This window comes from Stegostoma tigrinum, chromosome 20, assembly GCF_030684315.1.
Source record: "Stegostoma tigrinum isolate sSteTig4 chromosome 20, sSteTig4.hap1, whole genome shotgun sequence".
Classification (NCBI taxonomy): Eukaryota; Metazoa; Chordata; class Chondrichthyes; order Orectolobiformes; family Stegostomatidae; genus Stegostoma; species Stegostoma tigrinum.
This window is the reverse complement of record NC_081373.1, coordinates 9,322,814-9,339,806: the sequence shown is the minus strand read 5'-3', so window position 1 is coordinate 9,339,806 and position 16,993 is coordinate 9,322,814.

Sequence of the window (16,993 nt, the reverse complement as noted above, 5' to 3'; positions counted from 1 at the left end):
ACAGCATCCTTGCCCAATACCTGTTCACTGCTGCCCAGTTGGACGGGGCTTTGCCTTCCTGGCTCAATTCTTATTTATCGAAATATAACCAGAGAATCACCTACAATGGCTTTGTGTCCCCTTTCTACACTGTTAGCCCTGGTGGGTCTCAAGGATCTATCTATCCTAATGCTCCTCCTGTTTCTCATTGAAAATAGAGCATTAGGTTACATACAGTTCATGGATACTGGCTCACCACTATTACTCTCAACTCTTCAGACAGCCTATCCAACATTGTCCTAGATAAGCAGAGCTTTTGAAATGTGAAATATTAGGAAAAATAAAAGTAAGGACATTTATAGGAACAGGTAGGGGAGTTGGACAAGATGATTAGTTCCTTCAGAAAGCTAACACAGCCCCAATGGGTTGAATGGGACAATAGATAATAGTGAAGGCAAATGCAGTATTGAGCTTTATTTCAATAGGAATGGTGTACAAAAGTAAGGAACTCTTGTTAAAACTATGTAAGGCATTAATATTTCCACAGCTCAAATACTGTGAACAGTTTTCTTCCCCTTACCAAAGGAAAATTAGAATGGCATTGCAGGATGTCCAGGGAAGATTCACACAGTCGATCCTCGGTAAGGAAGGATTTTCTTATGACAAGAGGTGAAGTATTTTGGCTAAATTTTCCCTGGAGTTTAGAAAGAAATTTTATTGAGAAATATAAGCTTCTTAAGGGAGCATGACAAAGTAGATACTGGGAGCCTGTTTCACCTTGTGGGAGAATCTTAGACCATAGGGCATAGTAGCGAGTTTTGAGAAGATTTGTAGCTCAGGTTGAGGTTCTGGATGTGAGTTTGCTCACTGAGCTGGAAGGTTAGTTTTCAGGCATTTCATCACCTCTTTTTTATTTGAAAAAATATACTTTATTCATAAGATGTACAAAAAATAAAACATTTATACACCTACCCAGTCATGCAAGCCGCTCCGGGTTACCCAGGGGGTACGTACACCAACTAAAGGAAAAAAACAAACAAAGAAGAATAAAAAACAAAGCAAAGAAAACACCCCGGCAGTCGTCACCCTGCACAGTCCCAGTTGGCCCCCTGACCAGTTGGGGAAGGCGCCAGCTGGGCCCAGTTACCAGATACGGCCCTTTTTTCTATTCTGGACGTGGGGTTTCATACCGTGGTCTTTCCCCAACATGCCTTGGCGGCAGCTGCCCCAAGCTTTAGCGCGTCCCTCAGCACGTAGCCCTGGACCTTGGAGTGCGCCAGTCTGCAACACTCGGTCGGGGTCAGTTCTTTCAGCTGGCAGACCAGCAAGTTGCAGGCAGACCAAAGAGTGTCTTTCACTGCATTGATGGTCCTCCAGGCGCAGTTGATGTTGGTCTCAGTGTGCGTCCCGGGAAACAGCCCGTAGAGCACGGAGTCCCGTGTCAAGGAGCTGCTCGGGACGAACCTCGACAAATACCACTGCATCCCCCTCCAGACCTCCTGCGCATAGGCACACTCCAGAAGGAGGTGATCGACAGTCTCGTCCCCCCCGCAGCCGCCTCGAGGGCAGCGTGCGGTGGCGCAGAGATTTCGGGCATGCATAAAAGATCTCACTGGCAGAGCCCCTCTCACCGCCAGCCAAGCAATGCCCTTGTGCTTGTTTGAAAGTTCTGGCGATGAGGCATTCTGCCAAACGACTTTGGCAGTCTGCGTGGGGAACCACACGACGGGATCCACCCTCTCCTTTTCCCGAAGGGTCTCGAGGATACTACATGCTGACCACTGCCTGACGGCCTTGTGGTCAAAGGTGTTTCCCTTCAAAAATTTCTCCACGCAGGACAGGTGGTACGGAACGGTCCAACTACTCGGAGCGTTCCACTGCCACGAGGCCAGGCCCATCCTTCGCAACACCGGCGACAGGTAGAACCTCAGTAAGTAGTGACACTTGGTGTTTGCGTACTGAGGATCTACACACAGCTTGATGCAGCCACACACAAAGGTAGCCGTCAGGGCGAGGGTGGCGTTCGGTACGCCCTTTCCCCCATTTTCGAGGTCTTTGTACATGGTGACCCTGCGGACCCGGTCCATCCTCGACCCTCAAATGAAGTGGAAGATGGCCCAGGTGACCGCAGTGGCGCAGGCCCAGGGAATAGGCCAGGCCTGCGCCACATACAACAGTAACAGAAGCCCCTCGCACCTGACAACCAGGTTCTTACCCGCGATGGAGAGGGACCGGAGCATCCACCTGCCCAGCTTCTGCTTCAGTTTGGTGATACACTCCTCCCAAATCTTAGTGCATGCCCCAGCTCCACCAAACCAAACACCCAGCACCTTCAGGTAGTCTGTGCTGACGGTGAAGGGGATGAAGGAGCGGTCGTCCCAGTTCCCGAAGAACATGACCTCGCTCTTACCCCTGTTGACTTTGACACCCGAGGCCAGTTCAAACTGGCCGCAGACGTCAACAGTCTACTCACCGACCGACCATCGGTGCAGAAGACAGCGACATCGTCCATGTACAGGGAGGTCTTGACCTGAAGGCCTCAGCTGCCTGGGATAGTCACGCCCTTCAGGCTCACGTCCTTCCTGATAAATGCGGCAAAGGGCTTCACACAGCACACGAACAAGGCAGGAGAGAGCGGGCAGCCGTGCCCGACTCCAGATCTGATGGGAAAACTGTCCGCTTCCCACCCGTTGATCGAGACTTTGCTAACGATGTTGGTGTAGAGCAGCTGGATCCAATTGCAGATGCCCTCCCCGAACCCCAATTTGGAGAGGACATCCCTCATGTAAGCATGAGAAACCCTGTCGAAGGCCTTCTCCTGGTCCAGGCTGACGAGGCAGGTGTCCACCCGCCTGCCCTGCACCTAGGCGATCGTATCCCTGATGAGCACGAGGCTCTCAGCGATCTTCCTGCCCGGCACAGCACAGGTTTGGTCAGGGTGAATCACTGACTCCAGGACAGACCTGACCCGGTTGGCAATGACCTTGGCCAGGATTTTGTAGTCCACGTTCAATAGTGAAATGGGACGCCAATTCTTAATTTCTTCCCTCTCCCCCTTCCACTTGTAAATGAGGGTGATGATGCCCTTCCTCATGAACTTGCACATTTCCCCTGCCCGAAGCGCACTATCGTACACCTCCAGCAGGTCCTGGCCGACCAGGTCCCACAGAGCGGAATACAGCTCGACTGGTAAGCCATTGCTCCCGGGAGTCCTATTCCTCTCCAAGGACTTGAGGGCCCTGGTCAGCTCGTCCAGGGATATCGGCCAGTCCAGCCACTCCCTCGTGCCGTCGTCTAAGACCTCGTGATAGACGACAGGAACGACTCGGAGGCCGTGCTGTCTGTGGGCTTCGTGTTGTACAGTCCGGCATAGAAGCATCTGCTGATCCTCAAAATGTCGGGCCGAGACGACGTCACCGAGCCGTCATCCTCCTTCAGCCGGCTAAGCACAGAGCTCTCTTTGTGCACCTTCTGAAAGAAGAAATGGGAGCACGTCCCGTCCTGCTCCACGGAGCGGACCCTGGACCGGAAGATTATCCTGGAGGCCTCTGCGGTGAAGAGTGAGGCTTGCTGGCCCCTCACCTCATGGAGGTCCTCTGTGACATTGACCCCCATCAACTGCAGAAGGAGCAGGTTCTGCACCCTTTTCTGGAGTCGCGACAGCTTTCCCCGCCTCTCTCTCGCCTTCCGAACACCCTTGAGGACAAAGAACCTCTTGATGTTCTCCTTCACCGTCTCCCACCAGTCGCCCGGAGACTCAAAGAGGGGTTTCACGGTTCTCCAAGCGGCGTACTCCCTCTTAAGCTCCTCGACGTTCTCTGGTGTCAACAGAGTCGTGTTGAGCTTCCACGTCCCCTTGCTGGCCGGCTGGTTGTCCTGTAAGTGACAGTCGGCCAGCCGGAGGCAGTGGTCAGAGAAGAACATCGGCTTGCGCCAGTGGACCTGACCGAGAATGCCCCTGACAATTGTGTTGTCCCAATCAGCCCACCAACACACTAAAACAGCAGCTAATGAACTTAAAAGACTCTGTACAGACAACAAACAAATCAAACGTCATCTACAAAATACCTTGCAAGAACTGTGACAAACACTACTTTGGACAAACTGGCAGAAAACTAGCCACCAGGATACATGAACATCAACTAGCCACAAAACGATATGACCCACTATCACTCGTATCCTTACGTACAGATGAGGAAGGACACCACTTTGATTGGGACAACACATCCATCTTAGGACAAGCCAAACAGAGACATGCACGAGAATTCCTAGAAGCATGGCATTCCAACTGGAACTCCATCAACAAACACATTGATTTGGAGCCAATCTACCATCCCCTGAGAAAAAGAACAGGAAATGACATCACTAATGCTGGAAATGACATCACCAACCTAAGGAAACCTAACCAGATAAATAGAAAGCGGGACATAACACCAGCGCTTCATTGGAGGCTCACTGTTGATGTTACCTAGAATGGTGACTGATTATCTGGGAACAAGCCTTCCAGCTCAGTGAACCAGCTTACATCTGGAACAAAATAAAGACCCACTCTCTTATGGACCGAGAGGAGGAGAGCGCTGTGTTGGAGGTGGAAGGAAGACGTCGGGTTGGCTGTGCACCCTTGCAACTGATGGATCTTAATCCTGGCGTTGGCTCGTGCCCCAGGTCGGGGGTTCCAGAACACCATCCGTGTTTCCGTGAAGAAGGTGGATGAAGGTGCACCTGTGGACCGCACCTTCTTCGTGAAGAGGGTCCTGTTGAACTGTTGTGGGTTCACTGCTGCGGACATTTACTGCCTGCAGGATTTCCCCGGAGGAGGTTTTTACGATGTAACCTTCAGGAGTGCCAAGCTTTGCGAGCGCTTCCTGGAGGTTTTCAAGGAGAAAGGAGGTGGGAGCCCCCTCTCTGTATTGACCGCTGTCCCGCTGCTTGTGATGCCAGTGCAGAGGAGCCGTATGGTGACTGTACACATGTACAACCCGCATGTGCCAGCAGTTGATGTCCTGACCTTCCTTGTAAGGTACGTGAAGGTGGAAGGGGACCTAAGTGACATCATGGACCCCTTTGGCATCTGGACCAGTAAGAGACAGGTCAAGGTGACACTGAGGATGGGCGCAGACGGGAACATCATACACCCACCGTCCAGCTTCGCAATCGGCGGCAGCAAGGGCTACCTGACCTACGCAGGGCAACCTAAAGTCTGCCATGCCTGTGGTAGGTCAGGTCACGTGGCAGCTGACTGCAAAGCCACCATCTGCAGGAACTGCAGGGAGGAGGGACACCTTGCAAAGGATTGCCCACAAGGAAAAAGCTGCAACCTTTGCGGGGAAGCGGGCCACCTCTATAGGGCATGCCCACAGCGGGGGACCACCTACGCCCAGGTCGCCGGCAGGGGCAATGCGAGGCCAGCCTCCCCCCCCACGGAGGAGAGGAAGGCACCAGGGCCCTGCAAGGACCCCACTAATGTGCAGGAGGGCCAGGCCGTGCAGGAGGGCCCAGCCCCGCAGGATGGGCCCGAGGCCAGCAAAGCACCCCTCCAGGCTCCGCTCCCCCCGACAACCCGGAGTCGATGGAGGCGGCGACAGGCGACCCAGGGGAGTGGACAACAGTCCGGAAAGCGAGGAGGAAGGTGAGTCGGTGGGCCCAGGAACCGCAACCATCAGGCGGGAAGAGGCAGCTACAGGGGGGCTATAAGAGCTCCTCTGATGAGGGAGATTCAGAGAGGGCCCGCCCAAAGCAGAAGTTAAAGATCTCAAGGGAGAAGGAAAGCAGCACCCCGCTTCCAGGTGACGGGAGGCCTCCTGAGGCTCCCTCCGACACCCAGTCACGTGCCGCTGGGGCACTGAAGGGCCCCCTGGAACTTCCAGGCGGGAAGGAGGAAACAGCGTGTCCCCAGCCTGACCCAGAGCCGGACTCTCCTGCCTCTGTACCCCTGACGGGGGGATGCCACCTGGAAGGCAGCACGGACTGTTTCCTGAGCTCGGAGGGCGTCCAGCAGTTAGCCCGGGCAATGGGCATGAAGGGACAGATGGAGGGGCTGGACCTTGGACTTGGGGAGGGTACTGCGGTCACTGCCCACAATGGGGGTACGAGTTGCGAGCATTAAAGTGCGCAGCGTCAAGTCCACCGCAAGATGTGTGTCCACGTTGGCCTACCTGACCACCGTCAAGGCGGACCTCCTGTTTCTGCAGGCGTGCGGGATACCGCACCTCAGCAGGTATGGGAAATGGTCCGGCGCCTGGACCTGTGGGCCTTCGATCTGGTCGGGGGGGTAACGACTGTCGGTCCTCGGGCCTGGCTATTCTGCTGCGGGGGCGCAACTTCACCATCTCTCAAGTTCAGGAGGTGTCGGGGGGGCGCCTCCTAGTGGCTGACGTCACCTACAGGAACGCTCCCCTGAGGCTGATCAACGTGTACGCCCCAGTGGTACGGAGTGAGCGGTTGGCCGTCCTGCAGTGGCTTCCACCCCTGCTGGCTACGTTCAGGCCGGTCATCCTAGGCGGAGACTTCAACTGCTTCATCGATGCAGATGGAAGATCCGGCGTGGGGACAGCGGGTGGGGGGAGTCAACTGGACGTCATGTCCAGATTCCTGATGGGCACAGTGAAGGACGCCAAGCTGCTCGACGTCTTCAGCACCCCTGCAGACGGAGTGCAGCGGAGGTACACCTGGTCGCGGCCAGACGGGTCTATTCGCTCAAGGATAGACTTCCTGTTTGTGTCAGGGGCATTCTCGGTCAGGTCCACTGGCGCAAGCCGGTGTTCTTCTTTGACCACTGCCTCCGGCTGGCCGACTGTCACTTACAGGACAACCAGCCGGCCGGCAAGGGGACGTGGAAGCTCAACACGACTCTGTTGACCCCAGAGAACGTCGAGGAGCTTAAGAGGGAGTACGCCGATTGTAGAACCGTGAAACCCCTCTTTGAGTCTCCGGGCGACTGGTGGGAGACGGTGAAGGAGAACGTCAAGAGGTTCTTTGTCCTCAAGGGTGTTCGGAAGGCGAGAGAGAGGCGGGGAAAGCTGTCGCGACTCCAGAAAAGGGTGCAGAACCTGCTCCTTCTGCAGTTGATGGGTGTCGATGTCACGGAGGACCTCCACGAGGTGAGGGGCCAGCAAGCCTCGCCCTTCGCCGCGGAGGCCTCCAGGATAATCTTCCAGTCCAGGGTCCGCTCCGTGGAGCAGGACGAGACGTGCTCCCGTTTCTTCTTTCAGAAGGTGCACAAAGAGAGCTCTGTGCTTAGCCGGCTGAAGGAGGACGACGGCTCGGTGACGTCGTCTCGGCCCGACATTTTGAGGATCAGCAGATGCTTCTATGCCGGACTGTACGACACGAAGCCCACAGACAGCACGGCCTCCGAGTCGTTCCTGTCGTCTATCACGGAGGTCTTAGACGACGGCACGAGGGAGTGGCTGGACTGGCCGATATCCCTGGACGAGCTGACCAGAGCCCTCAAGTCCTTGGAGAGGAATAAGACTCCCGGGAGCGACGGCTTACCGGTCGAGCTGTGTTCCGCTCTGTGGGACCTGGTCGGCCAGGACCTGCTGGAGGTGTACGATAGTGCGCTTCGGGCAGGGGAAATGTGCAAGTCCATGAGGAAGGGCATCATCACCCTCATTTACAAGAGGAAAGGGGAGAGGGAAGAAATTAAGAATTGGCGTCCCATTTCACTATTGAACGTGGACTACAAAATCCTGGCCAAGGTCATAGCCAACCGGGTCAGGTCTGTCCTGGAGTCGTTGATTCACCCTGACCAAACCTGTGCTGTGCCAGGCAGGAAGATTGCTGAGAGCCTCGCGCTCATCAGGGATACGATCGCCTACGTACAGGACAGGCGGGTGGACACCTGCCTTGTCAGCCTGGACCAGGATAAGGCCTCCGACATGGTCTCTCATGCTTACTTGAGGGACGTCCGCTCCAAATTGGGGTTCAGGGAGGGCATCCGCAATTGGATCCAGCTGCTCTACACCAACATTGTTAGCGCAGTCTCGATCAACGGGTGGGAATTGGACAGTTCCCGTCAGATCTGGAGTCGGGCAGGGCTGCCTGCTCTCTCCTGCCTTGTTTGTGTGCTGTGTGAAGCCCTTTGCCGCATCTATCAGGAAGGACGTGAGCCTGAAGGGCGTGGCTATCCCAGGCAGCGGAGGCCTTCAGGTCAAGACCTCCCTGTACATGGACGACGTTGCCGTCTTCTGCACCGATCGTCAGTCGGTGAGTAGGCTGTTGGACATCTGCGGCCAGTTTGAACTGGCCTCGGGTGCCAAAGTCAATAGGGGTAAGAGCGAAGTCATGTTCTTCGGGAACTGGGACGACTGCTCCTTCATCCCCTCCACCGTCAGGACGGACTACCTGACGGTGCTGGGCGTTTGGTTCGGTGGAGCTGGGGCGTGTACTAAGATTTGGGAGGAGTGTATCACCAAACTGAAGCAGAAGCTGGGCAGGTGGAACGCTCCGGTCCCTCTCCATTGCAGGTAAGAACCTGGTTGTCAGGTGCGAGGGGCTTTTGTTACTGTTGTATGTGGCGCAGGCCTGGCCTATTCCCTGGACCTGTGCCGCTGTGGTCACCCGGGCTATCTTCCACTTCATTTGGGGGTCGAGGATGGACCAGATCTGCAGGGACACCATGTACAAAGACCTGGAAAATGGGGGAAAGGGCGTACCAAACGCCACCCTCGCCCTGACGGCTACCTTTGTGTGCGGCTGCATCAAGCTGTGTGTAGATCCTCAGTACGCAAACACCAAGTGTCACTACTTACTGAGGTTCTACCTGTCCCTGGTGTTGCGAAGGATGAGCCTGGCCTCGTTGCTGCGGAACGCTCCGAGTAGTTGGACTGTCCCATACCACCTGTCCTTTGTGGAGAAGTTTTTGAAGGGAAACACCTTTGACCACAAGGCCGTCAGGCAGTGGTCAGCACGTAGTATCCTCGAGACCCTTCGGGAAAAGGAGAGGGCGGATCCCGTCGTGTGGTTCCCCACGCAGACTGCCAAAGTCGTTTGGCAGAATGCCTCATTGCCAGAACTTTCAAACAAGCACAAGGACATTGCTTGGCTGGCGGTGAGAGGGGCTCTGCCAGTGAGATCCTTTATGCACGCCCGGAATCTCTGCGCCACTGCACGCTGCCCTCGAGGTGGCTGCGGAGGGGAACGAGACTGTCGATCACCTCCTTCTGGAGTGTGCCTATGCGCAGGAGGTCTGAAGGGGAATGCAGTGGTATTTGTCGAGGTTCGTCCCGAACAGCTCCGTGACGCGGGACTCCGTGCTCTATGGGCTGTTTCCTGGGACGCACACCAATACCAACATCAACTGCGCCTGGAGGACCATCAATGCGGTGAAAGACGCTCTTTGGTCTGCCCGCAACTTGCTGGTCTGCCAGCTAAAGGAACTGACCCCGACTGAATGTTGCAGACTGGCGCACTCCAAGGTCCAGGACTATGTGCTGAGGGGCGCGCTAAAGCTTGGGGCAGCCGCCGCCGAGGCGCGGTGGGGAAAGACCACGGTATGAAACCCCTCGTCCAGAATGGAAACAGGGCCCTATCTGGTAACTGGGCCCAGCTGGCGCCTTCCCCAACTGGTCAGGGGGCCAACTGGGACTGTGCGGGGTGACGACTGCCGGGGTATTTTCTTTGCTTTGTTTTCTTTTCTTCTTTGTTTGTTTTTTTCCTTTAGTTGGTGAACGTACCCCCTGGGTAACCCAGAGCGGCTTGCATGACTGGGTAGGTGTATAAATATGTTTTATTTTTTGTACATCTTATGAATAAAGTATATTTTTTCAAATTAAAAAAAAGTGACGAAATGTCTGAAAACTAACCTTCCAGCTCAGTGAGCAAACTCACATCCATAGGGCATAGTGTCAGAGCAAGGGGACTCACATTTGAAACGGAGATGCAGAGGATTTCTTTTCTTTCAGAGAATTGTGAGTTAGTGAAATTCTTTATAGAAGGTGCCGTTGAGATTGAACCATTGAGTATATTCAAGGCTGAGAGTGACTGATTTTTAATCAATAAGGGAATTGAGGAAAATTGGGAAAAGGTAGGAAATTGGAGTTGAAGATTATTAGATCAACAATGATCTCATTGAAGGGTGGAGTATATTTGATGGGCCAAATGGCCCACTTCTGCTGTGTTATGGTTTTATGGTCTTAATGGACACCTTCTGAGTGATAACCATTCAGTGAATTATATCGTTACTGATCTGTCTTTCAATTCCATCTTATCTCCTTTTGATATCCTTTGATACATTTGTCCAATAAAAACAGGGGAACACCTTAAGTATAATCATTTAGAAAGGTGTGAGGAGACATCATGGAAGCTTTTGGGTGAACAGAGATCTGGAAATATGAATGAGACCTAATGTGTCTCATTACACAGGAGCAAGAGGAATCAATATGGAAAGATAAAGCAGCCCTTCGAATGGATTGCAAAACTAAAACTTGAAGTAACAAAGCAGCTAAGTGAAAGAGATTTCATTTCCCTGGCACATGTAGCTGTTTGAAAGAAGAAACTGCCTATTGTAGGGAAGAGCTGGTATTTGCTAGAGATATTCATATACTCTAGACCACCCAAAACTGGTCTAATGTTGTTTAAAATTTATGAGGCGGTAGCCAGGCAGAGAAGACTGCAGATAACTTATGGAGCTTATACATCTCTGATAAATAATGGAGATTCCCTCAGAAAGTGCAAGGTAAAATACTGAGCTCTTTGTTACTTCTGTAAACAACAAGATAAAATGACAAGGGTTCTCCGGGTCAAATATCTCTGGCCTGATTGAAGATAATGTACAGTAACTGGCAATCTGTGTAGATGGTTGAACTAATCCATTAAGAATCTGCACAAATGGAGGATATTGTGTCAGTGTCAGCACTTTTAAAAATAATTTTATTTCACAGAACGCAAATGGTTCAGAATTCACCTACATTGCACGCAGACAGGTCAGTTTTGGAAGTGGAATCGGTTCATAGGTGATGAGATATTCTACTAATTGTCTATTTGTTGCTCATTGTAGTTGTAAACCTGCGTATGGCCCAGTGGTGACCATGTAGCCCAGACTTCAGTTTGCATCGTAGCATTACAGATTCTGAAAGGTTTTCACCAGCCGGGAGGAAAGAAGGGTCAGGAAAACTGCCCACCTGTTTCAGCCCAGTGAGATGTGAATCTCCACAATTTTCTGCCCAGCCCAGTTGTGGAAGCTCTCTTGATGACTATGTTCAAATCTGAGATTGACAAATTTTAGAAAGCTAAGGGAATCTAGATGAATGGGATATGACAGCAATGCAGAATCAAGATAGAAGGTCTGCTATGATCTTATTGAATGTAAATCCAGGCACAAGAGACTGAATGGCCTACTAATGCTCCTATTTTGCTTAATGTTCTAAAACCCAACTGTTTCACCAATGCCCTACCTGGCTGGTACGACCTGGATTGTGCCAGCCCTGCTTATGTGATGGCAGACTTTCCTCTGTGTCAGAAGTTGACAATATCATGTCCCACCCCAAAGATTTGAGCATGAAACCTAGGCTGACGCTTCAGTGCAGTGTTGAGAGAGTGATGCTCTATCAGAAGCACTGTCTTTTGGATGGAGCTCAAAGCCAAATGTCCATTTTCCTTCTCAAGAGGATGCAAGTGATCCTATGACCCTATTTTGCAAAACATCATGAGTAGTCTACTTGGTATCACAGCCAGCATATGGCCCTCAATCACAGTCACCTTAGCAGGCAAGCTGGCCATTATTTTCTCAAGTTGTAGAATCCCTATGGGTGGAAGCAGACCATTCAGCCCGTCAAATCACACCAACCCACCAAAACCATTGCATCCAAACCTATAATCATGCATTTCCCATGGCTAACCCACCTAGCCTGCACATCCCTGAACACAGTGGGCAATATAGCATGGCCAATCCACCTGACCTGGACTGTGGGAAGAAACTATAGCAAACCCACACAGACACAGTGAAAACACGCAAACACCTCACAGACAGTCACTCAAGGGTGGAATTGAACCCAGGTCCCTGGTGCTGTAAGGCTAACCAGTGAGCCACCACACCACACACCATTTGCTGCTATATACTTACCTGCTACCTCCCTACTTACAACCTGCGGGGACAGTCTGTGAATAAATGGGCTGCATGCTTCTTGTTCTCTGACAGAGGCTGCACTTCAAAAGAATTTCATTTGTTATAAAATGCTATTGGCATCTTTCTTTGAGATAGTAAGAACTGCCCATGTTGGAGTCTGAGACAACACAGTGTGGAGCTGGATGAACACAGCAGGCTGAGCAGTATCTTAGGAGCAGAAAGTTGATTTTTGGGGCCTAGACCCTTCATCAGAAAAGGGTGATGAAGGGCCTTGGCCCGAAACGTCAGCTTTTGTGCTCCCAAGATGCTGTGTTCATCCAGCTCTACACTTTGTTATCTCGGATTCTCCAGCATCTGCAATTCCCATTATCACTATGCTCCTGTAATGGTCAACAACATCTTCCCAGAATGATGATCAGTGACACCTTGCTAACAAACGCTAGAATCCATGTGAAGCCTCAACTTTTGTCGCTGGAGGTGAAACTGCCACCAGCTGAGTCAAACTGACCAATTTCTCAGCGTGAATCAGAGAGGGGGAAAACTAATGCTTAATTTCAGTCCACCTGCCCCATATTCGTAGGTCACTGTCACGTCCTCTGGGGATCCAGGAAGTGGGAGCCGGTGGGACAGTTCCCGGTCAGACTGCACCAACATTGTAGAGCCATGCCAGGAAACTGAGAATTCATGCCCTTAAGCTGTCAGTAATGAACAGAAGTGTTGACAGTTGATAAGGTAAAGCGCTGTTACGTAACTGAAAAGATGTAATGTCAAGGCTGTCCTGTCATCGCCCTCATTGCTCTAATCAGTGAGCATCTATCTCTTGTTTTCACTTACACATATATTAACACCTTTCTACATTATTTTCACCCACGACAACCAGCAAGTAGCTTTTATCAGATGCCGAAAATTGAAATGAATGCAGAATGTCAATGATGAAAGGCAAGCTAGGCAGTTTGCAGACGAGTGGGTAGGGTTGAAGTGTACATGATCAATGGCCTGGCTTCAGGTATGGTGTTGTGAAAGGGATAACCTCGTGGTATCACTTCTAGCAACAGAAAGCTGTGACTCAATCAGCGTTTATTTCTTCAGACTGCTACAAAAAAAACAACTTGCATTTATATAGTACCTTTAACAACTGCATGAAATAGTTCACAGCGAATGAATGACCTACGCAAGTGAAAACACTGTTATAATGTAAGGGCTGTGACAGCCATATTGCACACAATAAGCTCCCACGAGCCCCTCTGATAATGGCCACATAATTAGATTGCAGCCAAGCTGACTGATAGGCAAGTGTTGACCAGGATTTTCAGGAGACCAGTTCTGCCCTTCCTCAAACTAGTTCCACAGGCTTTGTTATACATCTTGAGTGGGCCTCAGTTTAACACTTCATCCAGAAGGTTATTCCTCGTAGAATGCACTGTTCCCTTGCAAGCATAAGCTTCGATTTGGAGGGGTTTTGACCTCAGAACCTTCCAGCAGAGAGGGCTATCCACTCAACTATAGAAGGCAAGGGGAGGAAAAGTATACCATATAACCAATATCACATCAGTCCATAAAATTCAAACATAAAGTGGATTAGGCACATTCCATTGGCACCAGTTAGACCTGATTATCATCAAATCTCCTTTTGTGTGAATTTAATGAAAATTCCTATCTTCTGAGAGCACTTCACATAAAAAAAACAAAGTCATTACTTCTGTTTAGCTCTTCCACTTTGGAGCTTTCGCTATTTCACTTATCTAGTACGATTATTCTAAGTAACTTTTAGATATTTTCTCTTCACAATAAAAAGATCGCAAATTTGTCATGCACTTTTTGCATTTGAAGAACATCCCAAGGTGTATCACTGCCAATGTATGTCTGCATTTTGTTAAGTGAAACCTGAGCATGTTTGGTCACAGCTTCCCTGCTCTGTTCAAAGAGCAGTGTGGACGATCACACACTTACACCAATTGATAGAAGCTTGGTTTAACATGGCATTTGAATGACACCTATTCTGACAGTGAAACATTCACTCAGTGTTGCACTATACTGCCAGTATATGCTTCATAATCGTGTAGCTGTTTAACTCACAACTTAATCACCCAGTGTTTGGAGGAATTGATTGTGGTATTCTTTAATCGGGGGCCACAGCTACCAGTGGCAAAGGAAGAGGAACCAGAGACCACCAGACCATACAAATCACTGTGGGAGAGTGATATGCTGATTTTCAATGAGGCCAGGTCAGGGACACAAAGGCTATCCTGTCTTCAAGTGTTGGCTGGTCAACTGAAGCAGTAAGGTCTTTTTCTCAGGCCAACTTCTGTTCCCACTGGCAGGCCGAAAGTTCTGTAGAATGCTGGACATTTCCCAGTAACAGGCCAGGAGGGAGACTACAACGCCAAAGTAATTTAAATCCACCTCTATGACGATCTGGCAGATACGGTCACTTTGATTTCTAAATTGTTTGGGAGTGCTGAGAGGGTGTGTTGATTTTAAGAACCCCTCCCTCTCCAGGTAGGCTGTTGTCCTCTCAATATTAGAAGGCTTCTTATTGGCTCTCCCAGCATTGGAAGCCAGCCCTCAGTCTTTAATTGGATACTGAGCATGTCTTCCAGTTGACAATTGACCAATTATGTTGGGCAATTATTTCCTGAGTTGATGATCCAACCTCAGTAAAACAGGTTTCCATTATGGAAAAGGCTATACCTAGGGGACGTGACCTAAAAACAAAAGGGGTCTCCCATTTAAGATGGAGATGAGGAGTATTTATTTTCTCCTCAGAGGAATGTAGGAAGATGGGAACTATCCCTATAACTGTTACACCATTGATAACCAAAGGTTTATCAACCTCTACGTTAAATATACTGCAAGATTGAGCTTCCACAGGACTCTGGGGTAGAAAGTTGCAAAGAGCCACTGCCCTCTGAGTAATAAAAATCTCTCTTCATTTCAGTTCTAAATGGAATTTGCTTTATTTTTAAATTGAGCCCCCAGTTCTAGATTCTCCAACAAGAGGAGCCATCTTACCTGTATCTACATTGCCTGACCCTTTTAATATTCTGTTGATTTCAATAAGATCACCTCTTATTCTTCAAAACTCCAGAAAAAACAGGCCATGTTGTCGCAATGTCTCTTTGTAGAATAACCCTGCCATTCTGAGAACAAGTCTGGTGTAGCTTTGTTGCACTCTCTGTATGGTATTAATATCTTAAATAAAACAAAGAACTGTGGATGCTCAAAATCTGAAACAAAAATAAGAAATAATATCTTTCCTAAGTCGAGGAGACCAAGGTGTGATCTAACCAAGCTCCTCTACAAGATCTCCTCTACTCAGATCCACTTGCAATAAAGGCTAACATTCCATTAGCTCTCGCATTAGCTTTGCTGCACCTGCATGTTAACATTTCAGTAATTTATTAACAAGGACAGCCAAGTCTCTTTGGACATCACACTTTCCAACTTCTCAAATACTCTATACATCTGTTTCTTCTGCCAAAGTGGATAACCTCACATTTTTTCACGTTATATTCCGACTGCCATGTTCTTGTTCAATCATAAGTCTGCCTAAATTCCCCTGAAAACTTGTCATCTTCTTCACAACACACATTCCTGCTTAGTTTGGTATCATCTGAAAATTTAGAAATATTACATTTGGCCTCCACATTCAAATTATTGATATATATTGTAAACAGCTGAGGCCGAGTGCTGATCTTAGTGGCATTTCACTAGTCACTGACTGCTATGTGAGAATGATCCATTTATTTTTACTGTGATAATGGGAACTGCAGATGCTGGAGAATCTGAGATAATCAAGTGTGAGGCTGGATGAACACAGCAGGTCCAGCAGCATCTCAGGAGCACAAAAGCTGATGTTTTGGGCCTAGACCCTTCATCAGAGAGGGGGATGGGGTGAGGGTTCTGGAATAAATAGGGAGAGAGGGGGAGGCGGACCGAAGATGGAGAGAAAAGAAGATAGGTGGAGAGGAGAGTATAGGTGGGGAGGTAGGGAGGGGATAGGTCAGTCCAGGGAAGATGGACAGGTCAAGGAGGTGGATGAGGTTAGTAGGTAGGAGATGGAGGTGTGGCTTGGGGTGGGAGGAAGGGATGGGTGAGAGGAAGAACAGGTTAGAGAGGCAGAGACAGGCTGGACTGGTTTTGGGATGCAGTGAGTGGAGGGGAAGAGCTGGGCTGGTTGTGTGGTGCAGTGGGGGGAGGGGACGAACTGGGCTGGTTTTGGGATGCGGTGGGGGAAGAGGAGATTTTGAAGCTGGTGAAGTCCACATTGATACCATTGGGCTGCAGGGTTCCCAAGTGGAATTTGAGTTGCTGTTCCTGCAACCTTCGGGTGGCATCATTGTGGCACTGCAGGAGGCCCATGATGGACATGTCATCTAAAGAATGGGAGGGGGAGGGAAATGGTTCGTGACTGGGAGGTGCAGTTGTTTATTGAGAACCGAGCAGTGGTGTTCTGCAAAGTGGTCCCCAAGCCTCCGCTTGGTTTCCCCAATGTAGAGGAAGCCACACCGGGTACAATGGATACAGTATACCACATTGGCAGATGTGCAGGTGAACCTCTGCTTAATATGGAAAGTCATCTTGGGGCCTGGGATAGGGGTGAGGGAGGAGGTGTGGGGGCAAGTGTAGCATTTCCTGTGGTTGCAGGGGAAGGTCTCTGCCTCTCTAACCTGTTCTTCCTCTCACCCATCCCTTCCTCCCACCCCAAGCCGCACCCCTACATTGGGGAAACCAAGAGGAGGCTTGGGGACAGCTTTGCAGAACACCTCCGCTCAGTTCACAACAAACAACTGCACCTCCCAGTCGCAAACCATTTCCACTCCCCCTCCCATTCTCTAGATGACATGTCCATCATGGGCCTCCTGCACTGCCACAATGATGCCACCCGAAGGTTGCAGGAACAGCAACTCATATTCCGCCTGGGAACCCTGCAGCCATATGGTATCA